This window comes from Lactuca virosa, chromosome 8 (genome assembly GCF_052849685.1).
Source record: "Lactuca virosa cultivar CGN04683 chromosome 8, Lactuca_virosa_CGN04683_v6, whole genome shotgun sequence".
Lineage (NCBI taxonomy): Eukaryota > Viridiplantae > Streptophyta > Magnoliopsida > Asterales > Asteraceae > Lactuca > Lactuca virosa.
The window spans coordinates 46,223,651-46,236,230 of NC_136433.1; positions in this window are offsets into that span (position 1 = coordinate 46,223,651).

The window sequence follows — 12,580 nt, forward strand, 5'->3', positions numbered from 1 at the left end:
AGATGATGAATCTTGAATGTATTGATTAGAATGAAGTTCCCTTACACAAGATTCACACACTTACACACATATGCTCCTTTCTCTCTCTCTTGGCCGTACACTCCTTTTTTGTTCATCTATCCCTCCTCAACCACCTAACACCTATATATATACTTGGGGAATATGGGCCATAAATGGGTTTACGGCCGTAAATGGGTTTACGGCCGTAAACACCCATTGGGCCGTAAATACAACTGCAAAAATATATTATATGACCAAAAAAATATTAATGCCTAGAAAAGTAAAGTATAAACCATATTTTTGACCCAACAATCTCCCCCTTAGTTTATAGCTTTCTTTTCTTAAATGACCCAACAAGCTCCCCCTAAAAAGTAGCTGGCTTTCTTGTTCATCTTCATTGTAAGCTTGGATTCAACATTTATCTTCAAATTCTTCACAACTTCAAGATGAACTTGATGAATCTTCAATGAATGACTTCATCTTGAGCAGTTGGGCTTTTCTTCAGAATTTGGCTTTGAACGCATGTCGGGTGAGGAGACTTGATGTACTGATTCTTGAAAGATAGCGCTTTCAGCTTGAGAATCTTCAGAGAGAACATCAGAGAGAACAAATCTTCTGGATCACTTCAGCAGGTTCAAGATAGCAGCAGACTGATTGAGGAGGCTTCAATGCAATCCGTCACCTAATCTTCAAGTGCAGCTTCACCTTGCTTCTAGGGTTGAAAGAGTGAATGTCGAAAGAATAATCTGTTGGGTTTTGAGCATTCTAACACTCCTATGGTGTACATGCAACCCAATAAACCTTGGATCTATGTTTTCTCTATTATACATGCAAATATTAACTATTCCAAGGTTTCATCCTAACTAGCATATTATGAAGCACCACCTATACTACAAAGTTCTAGTTAGATGACATACCTTTTGATGTAGCTTGATGTCTTCAAGCTTTAAGAGCTTAGCCCCAATAGTGTAGAAGCCTCAAATGGAATCACAAATCACCAAAACACCTTGGAAGAACTTGAGAGAATATGTATGCACACTAAAATCGGCCCACTCTTGTTTTCACACACTTGTGCAATTTTGTGAGCCAAGGACCCCTTTATATATTATGGAGGATTAGGGTTACATCCATGTAAACCCTAATACCCATGACCTTTCATTTACATAGGATCCATGGGTTAAAAGCTCCATAGACCATCCATGAAAGCTTAGCCCAACCTAAATGAACTTGGCCCATTCCATATATATAAGAGTCCATATTTAATTAGTTCTTTTTGATCACTTAATTAATTCTAAATTAATTCTTGATCAATACTAATTAAATAATGTGATTCCATATTAATATATTAGAACTTATAATATATTAATATAAATCATAAATATACTATTCTCCAAAGACTATCCATATAAATTGTGCCGGTGAAGTGCAACCCAAATGGACCATGCCGGGTCGACTCAAGTACATACCAAATATAGTTATGGACTTAGACATTAATCCAACAGTCTCCCACTTGGATAAGTCTAAAACTATTATTGAGTATGACTTCAAAACCTAACTGGCAATCGTAGCTCTTAAAGCCGCTGTCGAACTCTGACCTTGTCAATGACTTGTCCATTAGATAAGGGATCATATATTCCTCCATTCTAGATATCATATGGACTGAGACATGGATTATAATCATTCTCTCTGTCCATTTGTTGTTTCCCGATTTTCGATTTATGATGACTGACTGATTGAACAAATCAAATCAGTCCTGGCTTGGCCAAGCACTCACATGTGTCATCGCTAAATCATCGAGGGGCCCACAGATATCGCTTTTGTCCCGAAGGTAAAAGGAATGGATAAACTTCGACTCATATGGCTTGTTCTACTACTTGTTGAATCATACACAAAGGCACGTTTTATAACATCGAGTTACCAAATGCGTTTTCGTGCAATCAATGTATAACCAACTCATAGTAACAACTCATATCTCTAGGTTTGAAGAATATAAGATATTATCGTCTCATGATCACTCGTGATAAAATCCATGAAGTGATTCAAATGTGCGCGGGTTGAATCCAATACTCAGAACTTATGAGCACTCATGAGTGTTGTAGCACCACTTTGTCCACCAACTTGGACCTCTACAAACCAACCCATGACAGTCTTGATTCATATCACAAGAATAAATGAATCAAATATGGTATCAAACCCAATGAATATAAATAAACACTTTTATTTATCACCATACTGATTACTCATTATTCATTGTTTCGGTTTTATCAACTTTATACTTGAATTAAAAACACTAGTTGTCCCATGCTCCAAGCATGTACACTATGTTTTTCTTAAACAATAGCTTTGCCATACACCAAGTATGCACTCTATGTTTGTCTATGATCCTTACTTTGTGAAATAAACCAATTGAACATAATTTCAATGATTCTAATTTCACACTTCCAAATCGTTGTCGTAAATGTAAGAATTCCTAACATTTATCGAAATCTGTTTAGATGTTAAACTTATATGCACTGTTCCTCTTGTAATGATTATGCACAAAGCCACAAAGACTTGGCAACAATCATTACAGAGTATTCCAATGGAGAGAAATTCCATGGAAACGATGTCTCAAATTCAAAGCGCATTGCTTTGAACATGCTTCTTGCATTAAGTTTCTTTAACCTTACACAGATTGCTTCCACCTATGAAGACAACTCTATATTCCCATTTTGACTACCACTTCTGAACAAGAGTTGCCTCTTTTCAGACTATGTCAATATGGTCCTTCCAATATTAGCAGTATACTTCCAACTGTCCTTGAGCAACCAATCTTTGGTAAACCTTAGATTGTCCTCGACAATTGCTTAATCACTCTAGTCATATCCAATTCTAGATATTTTCCTCCTTAATGCCGCAAGGCATTTGGAAAATTCAGAAAGGATAAATATTATAGCACATGTAATCGATCTTGTACCCAAAGCAAATGGGACACGATTCATGATGTCTCACATAAAGACATGATTCTAGACCAGTCTTTTGCTACAATATTTTTATTTGCCATGTTCTCAAAATTTGACTATGAAGAGGGATGTCGTAATCATAATCGAATTTTGAGAACACAATATATAGAATTTCCTTAAGTTGAACCAATCCAACATGAAATTCATATATATATTCTTGACTAAAGATGGTTAAGGTCTCAATCTAAGCCTTTAGAACTGAAATGAAGTATATCCTCTCCCTTAATTATAGCAAAACAACTTTTTCAATCCCCGCAGCCTCACGAATTGAAACTTTTGTTTTCTATAATTTAACATTGCTAACTTGCAACACTAACAATAATTATCATGTTCCCACTAACATGATGATTATTAGCATAACACTTATGCTCCCACTAGCTTTGACATGTACTCAGAAATCAGCTGGACTTCTAGAAATCAATACTTTATTGACTTTCTTACCAAAGTTCAGATTTCTGATACGAGATGCTTTGATAAAACTTTATCAAAATCATACACCTTTCCTTAGATAGCATGCATGTGTGTCTAAACAATTTCAGAACTATGAAAAGGGATGCCGTAATAATAGTCTTAATTGTTTAGACCTTTTGCCATCTGCTTCAAATCTACTTGGTGGAAGTGTTTCCTCACCATCATTTTCATGAATCGGAAAGAAACCTTATGACCCTTAGATTTTATGGTGTATGTGTTCTTATCCATGTGAATCGTCAAAACCATAGTCACAAGACAAGGATAATGACAAATCCAAACTCATATGGACTGAACTTAAGCAATCTTAACTTCTTGCCACCTGGCAGTACAGGGCCTACCATTGCTTCCAAGTTGTTATGCAACCAATTGAGAACTTTCAGAACTCCTATGCAAAGCCAACTTTAACTGGAATGGGCACAGAATATGTCAACACGATAGGTTATAAACCTCAATTCGTGTGCTAGTGAAGAACCTCAAGTTTTATTCTTGATTAGTTCTTGAAATTCTTTTTAGGATCTTTAAGACTCCCACTATCCTCTTGACATATAAGACTATCTTGCCAAATATTCAAGAGATAGTGCGGATTCTTTATCAAGACAAACACTTCACACAATTGGCCTTAGTTGGTCTTTGTTTTATCCAAAACATCACAACTTACCAATTTCAAATGTACAAGAGTAGGACACTTTTACTCTTACATTTGACAAGTGTTTTAAACCTTTCTTTAAGATATCTCACTCAAGTTACAATCTTGGAGTATGACTCTAAGAATTGTTTTGGAACGAAGTATGACTCATCTTCCTGATCTAACCATTTCAACAATTCATGACTCCTCTTCTTAGTCATAAGAATGCACTAAGATGACCTTTAGAGGACTAATTGTGATATGATTTCTAAATCATTAAGATGATCACAAACATGATACTAAAGTACTCTCCCATCTTTTCAGATTTGAGAAACTTTTATGTTTCTGCCTAATTTGATTCTTCCCATTCGTTCTGCCATACATTGAGACTTTTCCAATGTTTCAGAATTATACTTAAACTTGTAAGTATAACCATATTTACTAAACTTTAGTAAATCAAATAGTCTTAACGAGCTTTGTGGTGGACATGACCAGTGCACAAGAATGTGTACTCGATCCCTTTAGTCCTTCACTTGACTCACACATCCATGTGAACAAGTAATTAGTCTTGATTTTCCAATGCTTGAAAGTTCTCATTCATCATACTATTCAACTTGCATGATTCCAAGTTTCGGTCCAATTGAAACTTGGGTGATGAGGAACTTTCCTGATTTGGTAAATTTAGACACTACCACAAATGAAAGACTCAAATCCATTTTCCAATATTGTTGTCAGTGGAATCATATAAGCAACAATTTTCCACAAATTCCATTGTAAGGATACTTCAAATAAATAAAATTAAACAATTTTCTTTTATTTTAAAACTTTGCGGAAAAACTTATCCTTACAATCCACATGGAAAATTGTTGTTATCTATTCCTTAGCAATATATCATAACTTCTTAAGCAACTGCTCAAAATTCTGATGCGATCGAAATCCACCTTCGCGATCAGAATCAGCATATACTTCCTTTAAGATTTCTCTCTATTCTTTGATTCTTAAAACATCAACATGTGACCCAGTCACATCATGTAATGAGGATCTCAGAATAGAACTTAACAGAGTTAGATAATGGGCTCTACCTGATGTAGAGTCAAACTTATTGACTTTAACATCCTTAGGTAAATTTGGCAGCTTTGCAATCAACGCCCTTCCTTTGGCAAAATAAACATATGTACCCTTTGGTAATGGGACTATCTCAGACTTAGCCTTTCTCTTTACCATTTGGTCAACCGGGTTGACTATGGCCAATCCCTTTCCATTGGGAAGAGAATGCTTTTTCTGGATTTCCAGTGTCACCATTGTCACTGTCCATAAAGTTTTTGGGAAGTTGATCTTCTAATCAAATTTGCTTTACTATCGTTCCAAATCATTGCTGATTCAGCAGCACCAAGCAAATAGATATGATCATTAAGGTTCATGTCATAGTCTGTTTCATAGTAGTCCCAAAGGAACTCACTATGTGACTTAGAAAGTGATTGAACATCCAACTTTCTCAAGATGTGATCATTAAGGTTCATAGATATGATCATTAAGGTTCATGTCATAGGCTTGTCAATATGTGACTTCATCTCTAAGATGTGATCACACATAGACCTTGCTTGCCATTAGGGCTTGAGTGACCTTGAACTTGTGGGTTAGGGAGAATAATTGGAGGAGGTGGAGGAAGAGAAGTATGACTTCTATGAGCCAAACTCGGGAAGTCATATTCATTAGGAAAGCTTGGTTTGGGAAGATCATTGTTGTCTAAACCAGACATCAACAATGGGAGAAATTCACGTAAAGTTGATTTAAGTCCTTAATATAACACCCAATATGATATATTAAGGCTAGGACCCAACAAACTATTTTATAACTTGGAAGAGGGATGCCGTAATCCAAGCTATAAAATATTTGAAGGTAGGTGAATGTCGATTCACCAATTTACACCAAGATAAACGAAATGTATTATTAGGTTTTAATTGGTTTTGAAACTCCTAGATTCTTTTGAGATTCATTGAAGTTTTCAATGGCATGTTTCAATCACGAGTGTGCCCTTCAGGTTTTGTGACTGGGATGCCGAGGATCACAAAACAAGGTGTGAAGTAACCATGCAAATATACTTGGTACCCTTAATATTTACCCCTTAATCGATGTGCCGGTTAACCACACACGCTCCAACGATACTATGATAAACATTAAGTTACCCTTTGCCTACCTTGTTAAGTCCAGGTTAGTGTGCCGGTTAACCACACACGCTCCACTAACAGCTTAAACAAAGTGCAAAGTGTAATTTCATGGATTAGCACCTTATTCACATTTTCCTAAGTAACTAAGATTGGGAATTTATAAGTGTTTAGTTACTTAGTATTTATCATTATACTTATAATGAAGGGAGAATTATAGTCCTTGTCCTACCTGTTCGGCTAACGACCCTCCACCGGTCAAGGAAGCGGTGAGTGAGAGTGGACACACATTAAACTGTCATTTTATAGGCAGTAACCTTATACCCCTTTATAGACCGGCTTCGTGAATGAGGCCTACTAATGGTAAGACGACTTGCTCTTATACATATAATATATTAAACTTTTAATATTATAATAGTATAAGGGTGTATTTTAGACATTTAAAATACTTGGTGGTTTAATCTATTAATTAAACTAGACTTTTAATTTAATTAAACTCAAACCATATATTTATGGGTTAATAATACTCTTTTAATTAAACGCTTTAATTAACTATTAATAAAGTCCATAAGAGTTAATTTGAACTATTCAACAAAACATCATAATTCCAATTATTAAACTCAAAATTAAAACCATTTAATTAATTGTTTAAGTTATGAACCCAAGAGTTTTAGAATTCAATTCTTTTTTTCATAAAAAACTTTTCTCAAATTCCAAAACTTGAGGGCAAGTTTTGTAATTCTTGAAAACCTTTGGATTCCATAACTTATGGAATTAATGGTGTTTTATGATGAAACTTTTCATGTTCCATAACTTAAGAACAAGTTATGAAATTCTTTAAAACATTAACACCAAATTTTGTCACTCCAAAAAAACTTTGAATCAAATTTTTTTTTTTAAAAAACAAACTTTCATATCCATAACTTATGGAAGTTTCAAAAACCCTTAAGATCACAACTTTAAAAAAACTTTTGAGCTCCAAAATTTTATGACAAAATATGTAACTCCTTAAAACATTTAGATCAAACTTTTAAAACTAATAAAATAATCATATCATTTTATCTTTTACTAAATTTGACCTAATTCAACTCATATAACAAATGATTTAAATTTTACAAATAATTCGTTTTTCACAAAACAAGTAATTATCTTAAAATTTGACAAACGTCATGTTTTTTTTTCGTTTTTTTTTCAACTTGAAAATAAAACATTTGCATCAATATAACATAAAACAACCCATGGCTCTGATACCACTGTTGGGTTTTGAGCATTCTAACACTCCTATGGTGTACATGCAACCCTATAAACCTTGAATCTATGTTTTCTCTATTATACATGCAAATATTAACTATTCCAAGGTTTCATCCTAACTAGCATATTATGAAGCGCCTATACTACAAAGTTCTAGTTAGATGACATACCTTTTGATGTAGCTTGATGTCTTCAAGCTTTAAGAGCTTAGCCCCAATAGTATGGAAGCCTCAAATGGAATCACAAATCACCAAAACACCTTGGAAGAACTTGAGAGAATATGTATGCACACTAAAATCGGCCCACTCTTGTTTTCACACACTTGTGCAATTTTGTGAGCCAATGACCCCTTTATATATTATGGAGGATTAGGGTTACATCCATGTAAACCCTAATACCCATGACCTTTCATTTACATAGGATCCATGGGTTAAAAGCTCCATAGACCATCCATGAAAGCTTAGCCCAACCTAAATAAACTTGGCCCATTCCATATATATAAGAGTCCATATTTAATTAGTTCTTTTTGATCACTTAATTAATTCTAAATTAATTCTTGATCAATACTAATTAAATAATATGATTCCATATTAATATCTTAGAACTTATAATATATTAATATAAATCATAAATATACTATTCTCAAAAGACTATCCATATAAATTGTGCCGGTGAAGTGCAACCCAAATGGACCATGCCGGGTCGGGTCAAGTACATACCAAATATAGTTATGGACTTAGACATTAATCCAACATAATCTTCATTTCTTGCTCCTTCGAATGAGAATTCTTCGATGATCACGGATGAAGCTTTGGCTCAGAAATCTTTGACACAAACTCCATGAGTTTCATCTTCACCTGAATTCACTTTTCAAGACAAAACAAAACTAAAAGAAAATTTAGCACACAATATTTTTGGGTTTTTCATATTTTCTGAAAAAAATAAAACAGAAACAAAAATATTTTTGGATTTTTGATTTTCTAAACAAAAATTAAAACAGAAATAACATTATTTTTGGATTTTTAATTTTTCTGATTTTTGTTTGATTTTTTTTTTAATTTTTTTAATTCTCCCCCTAAATTTATGCATAGAGGAAGACTATGAACAAATTTAACAACAACAAAAATATTTGGGATCAAAGTTGTCAAACAATCCAATATCGTTTATCAGCACACACCTGCATGTCTAGATCTGGTCAATCACCGGTATTGTGGTCCACTTAAACACCAAGGATGTTGACAATTTGGACAGATTATAGGTGACAAGTCATTTTCATATATATATTCCTAAATGGACATTTAGCTGACGACGACCGAGGATATTGTTGTCCACTTAAATTAAGCAGCAAGATCTACAGACAACCTATTAAATGGTTCAATTTTAGATGTACTAGAATGTGTTTTCCACTTCCCGATATACCCTGGTAGTCAAGAACTTCCAAAGAACTCCTTACTTTAGGTGAGTATTCAATCATTAAGAAAGAAGTCAGATATATCAGGAAGTGGAAAACACATTCTAGTACAGGGGACAGCATATGTTGTATCCCAGGTCGGATGTCTTCCAATCATACAGAGGGAACAACATATGACTAACATAGATAGAGGGATTGAGAGGTAGAATGTTGCATATGTTGTGTCCCAGGTCGGATCTTCCGATCACGTAGAGGGGACAGCATATGGCTAACAGATAGAAAGAATTTCATAGATAAGGAGGTGCGTAGAATTAGAGTTGCATATGTTGCAATCCAGGTCGGATATGTTCCAATCACGCAAAGGAAGCAACATATGACTGACAGATAGAAAGCAAGAAAATAATTTCCTACAGACCTACTTTATCAGAACCCCCCAGTTGCCCTATCAATACCGGAATTAAGGACATGAGTCCGTACATCAAGGAAGAGTTAAGCCACAGTTCTAGATAATTAACTTTTAGTGTATCTCGCAGGTTCCCATGTTTATCTCACTGCTCAATCTACCCGAGCGTCGTATGGTCAGTCCAAATGAAACTATCTAAGTCTATATTGTCTAGTCCTTTCATGGTCAATCAATGTCTAGTCCTTTTGAATCCTTTGTGCCTACCAGCACATTGAATACAGAGTCTAGACAATTCGGCTTTAGTGCATTACACGAATTGCATATTGCCCTTTAGCACTAGACTTCATATCACTTCCCAAAACAATATACTAAAGAAAGATATATAAGGAAATTAAAGAAAATTGTCTTTGAAATGAATCAATGTAAGATAAACTCAGGAGTATAGAGAAGAAAACGCAAACCGTAATTCACCGATTGAATTTGCATCCAGAAGGTCTGAGAACAGTACGCATAATCTCAGAATAGATCCGAAAAATCTTCATGTCATTAAGCACTAACCCCGTTTGTGATCTCTTCCTTTCCTCCTTTCCTACAAAAGGACACATACTCTCAAACAAAGGTCTGAATGTTGTACAGTTGAGAGATGTCCCCTATCATGTGCCTGGAACAGCCACTACCAACAAACCGAAGTCTGATGATATGCCTCCATAGCTGCTCCGACACAGAGCAGGATTAGCTAGTCTTTGGAACCCAGTCCATTTTGAAACTGGGTTGACCTTTTTCATTCTTGCTCGGTACTCTCTCCCATGACATATCTTGTTTATCACAAACAGAAGATGAAGAAATATTAGAATCGTTAGAAGATTTGGGAGATTGAACCTTTGGAACCCATTTGTAGTTGGGTTTAACCCATTTCTTTTTCGATCTGATGGGTAGCTCAGTACTTGCTTTTGATCTTGATGTCGTCCGTTGAGATGACTTTGACCTAACCGGTCTTTTTTTCACTGGAGCATCTCTTGGATTGGGCTTCTTGGCCGACATTCCCTTCTTGCCCTTGGGATTCGGATTCTTGGCCTTGTGGGTTTGATTCTTGGGCTTCTGCGCGTTCCAGTCACCATTGTTTGAACGTGACCTTGAGGGGTTTCTTTTGGAGTATCTCCCTCTTGGCGCGTTCTGCCAGCCTTGTGCATAGTAAGGAACGTATGCGCGATTTGGACAGTTTCGGGCAATGTGTCCAGGTGTTCCACAGTGAAAACATGTCTTTTTCTTCACTGTGAAGTTGTTTCTTCCTACCCATGGTGGCGTATCCTTGCCTTGTCTCTTATTTTTCCCACAAGCACAATTTCAACAGGCACTCTGTTTCACTGGAATTGGTGGCATGTATTTCTCAACAGCAGGTTGATCAGAAGCAGCTGAGTTCGAAGCAATAGATTTAGAGTTCAAGGAGATGTTGGTTTTTTCAATGGTGTTCTCCTTGTTCTCATCCTCTGCTACTTTACCTGCACATGAAGTAGATGCATTAGAATTTTCAACCTGAATACCTCCTGAAATAAAACCAGCTGGTTTGCCATAAACCATGAATGGTTCGTTGGCAATCTCCTCTTTGGATAAAGGGTGATACTGATAATTATGATTGAAAGGAGGAGGCGCTTTATCGTATCCTAAACCCTTTTTCTGGTTATGTTTAAATTGCATGCAATGGTCTATCATGTTCGCAACTACTTCGCTTGATACATCAAACCTTTTAAAATCAAAATTTGCAGTTTCAAATTTCCCTTCTAATGTATCAAGCTCAGTAATTAACTCAGCATTCTGTCTCTTGATATAGTCATAATTTTCACATTTGTTACTGTAGTCTTCCTGAAGTCTCCTAAAGTCCTTTATTTTTGTTTCTAATTCAGCCTTCAGGGGTTTCTGTCCTTTCCTGAGTTGATATCCTTCATATCTCAGGTCCTCAACTTCTCTTTTTAATAAATTAATTTGTTCACGAAGAAGTTTAATCGTAGTTTCACATGATTGAGATCATGAAACTTCATTGACCGGGATGTTTGCGGAACTCATTGTTTTTCCACACTTCAAAGCGTCAAGTTCTTCAATTACAGCAGCAAGACTAAGACGATTGAGATCTTTTGTCTTCTTGATGACAGCCACGTTCATATCCCATGACTTCGGAAGTGAATTAACCAGCTTTTTGTTTATCTCAGATTTAGTTAAGAAGATCCCAGCTATATTCATCTTAGTAGTAAGTGTAGTAAATCGCTGCACCTGAGCTTCCAGAGTTTCTTCAGGGATATAATTGAACATGTTGAATTTTTGTCTTAACATATCCTAACTCTCTTTCATGTCTTTATTTCCCTCGTAGACCTCAAAAGCCATTAAAAATCAAATTTAAAGAGTCAAACTCAAAAAGTCAAACTTAAAAGTCAGACCGAAAAGCTAAATTTGAAATTTTAAAATTTAAACGAAAAAGTCAAAGTTTAAAGTCAAAGGTCAAATTTTAAAAGTCAAAGCCAAAATTTTAAATAAAAAGTCAAAAATTTAAAACTATTTTTTTTTATTTTTATTTTTATTTATTTATTATTTTTTTATCAGAGCCTAGGCTTGTTTTCTTGTTATACTTGCAAAATTGGCTGAAAAAACGAAGTTTGTTGCTGTCTGAACAGCAGACTCGCCGAGTCCATGAAGGGACTCGACGAGTCCAAGGCTAAATTCATCCAACTCGCCGAGTTGGTTCATGCACTCGACGAGTTGGACCCCCAGACAGCATATCTTCGACTGTTTTGGCTGGAATTGGACTAGGAACATTACCCAAAGCTGTTTTTCAACTTATAAACATGTTTTTGATGTGGTAATGTTCATGCTAATCCAATTTCAAAGATGATTGTCATAATTTCAAGATTTGTATTAGTTTTTTGTTCATGCTAATTTCTTGAAGATTGATGATTTGAATTATCTTGTCCTTATGAGTTAGCTTAGATTAATAGAAAAAATTATGAGATAATGTGTTTTCAATCCATATTGATCTAAAAGTTATTCATAAAATTTGTTTTTGTAACATGTCCTCAAGTTATATGAAAAGTCACATTTATGTTTTTTTAAACACTCATAAGATTTCCATAAGTTATGAAAGTGAAGAGTCTCATTTTTTAAATGCTTTAAAGTCTTCCATAACTTGTCCTCAAGTTATGGAACTTGAAAAGTTTTTCATTAAAAACTACTTTAAACACATAAGTTATGGAATTGAAAAGTTTT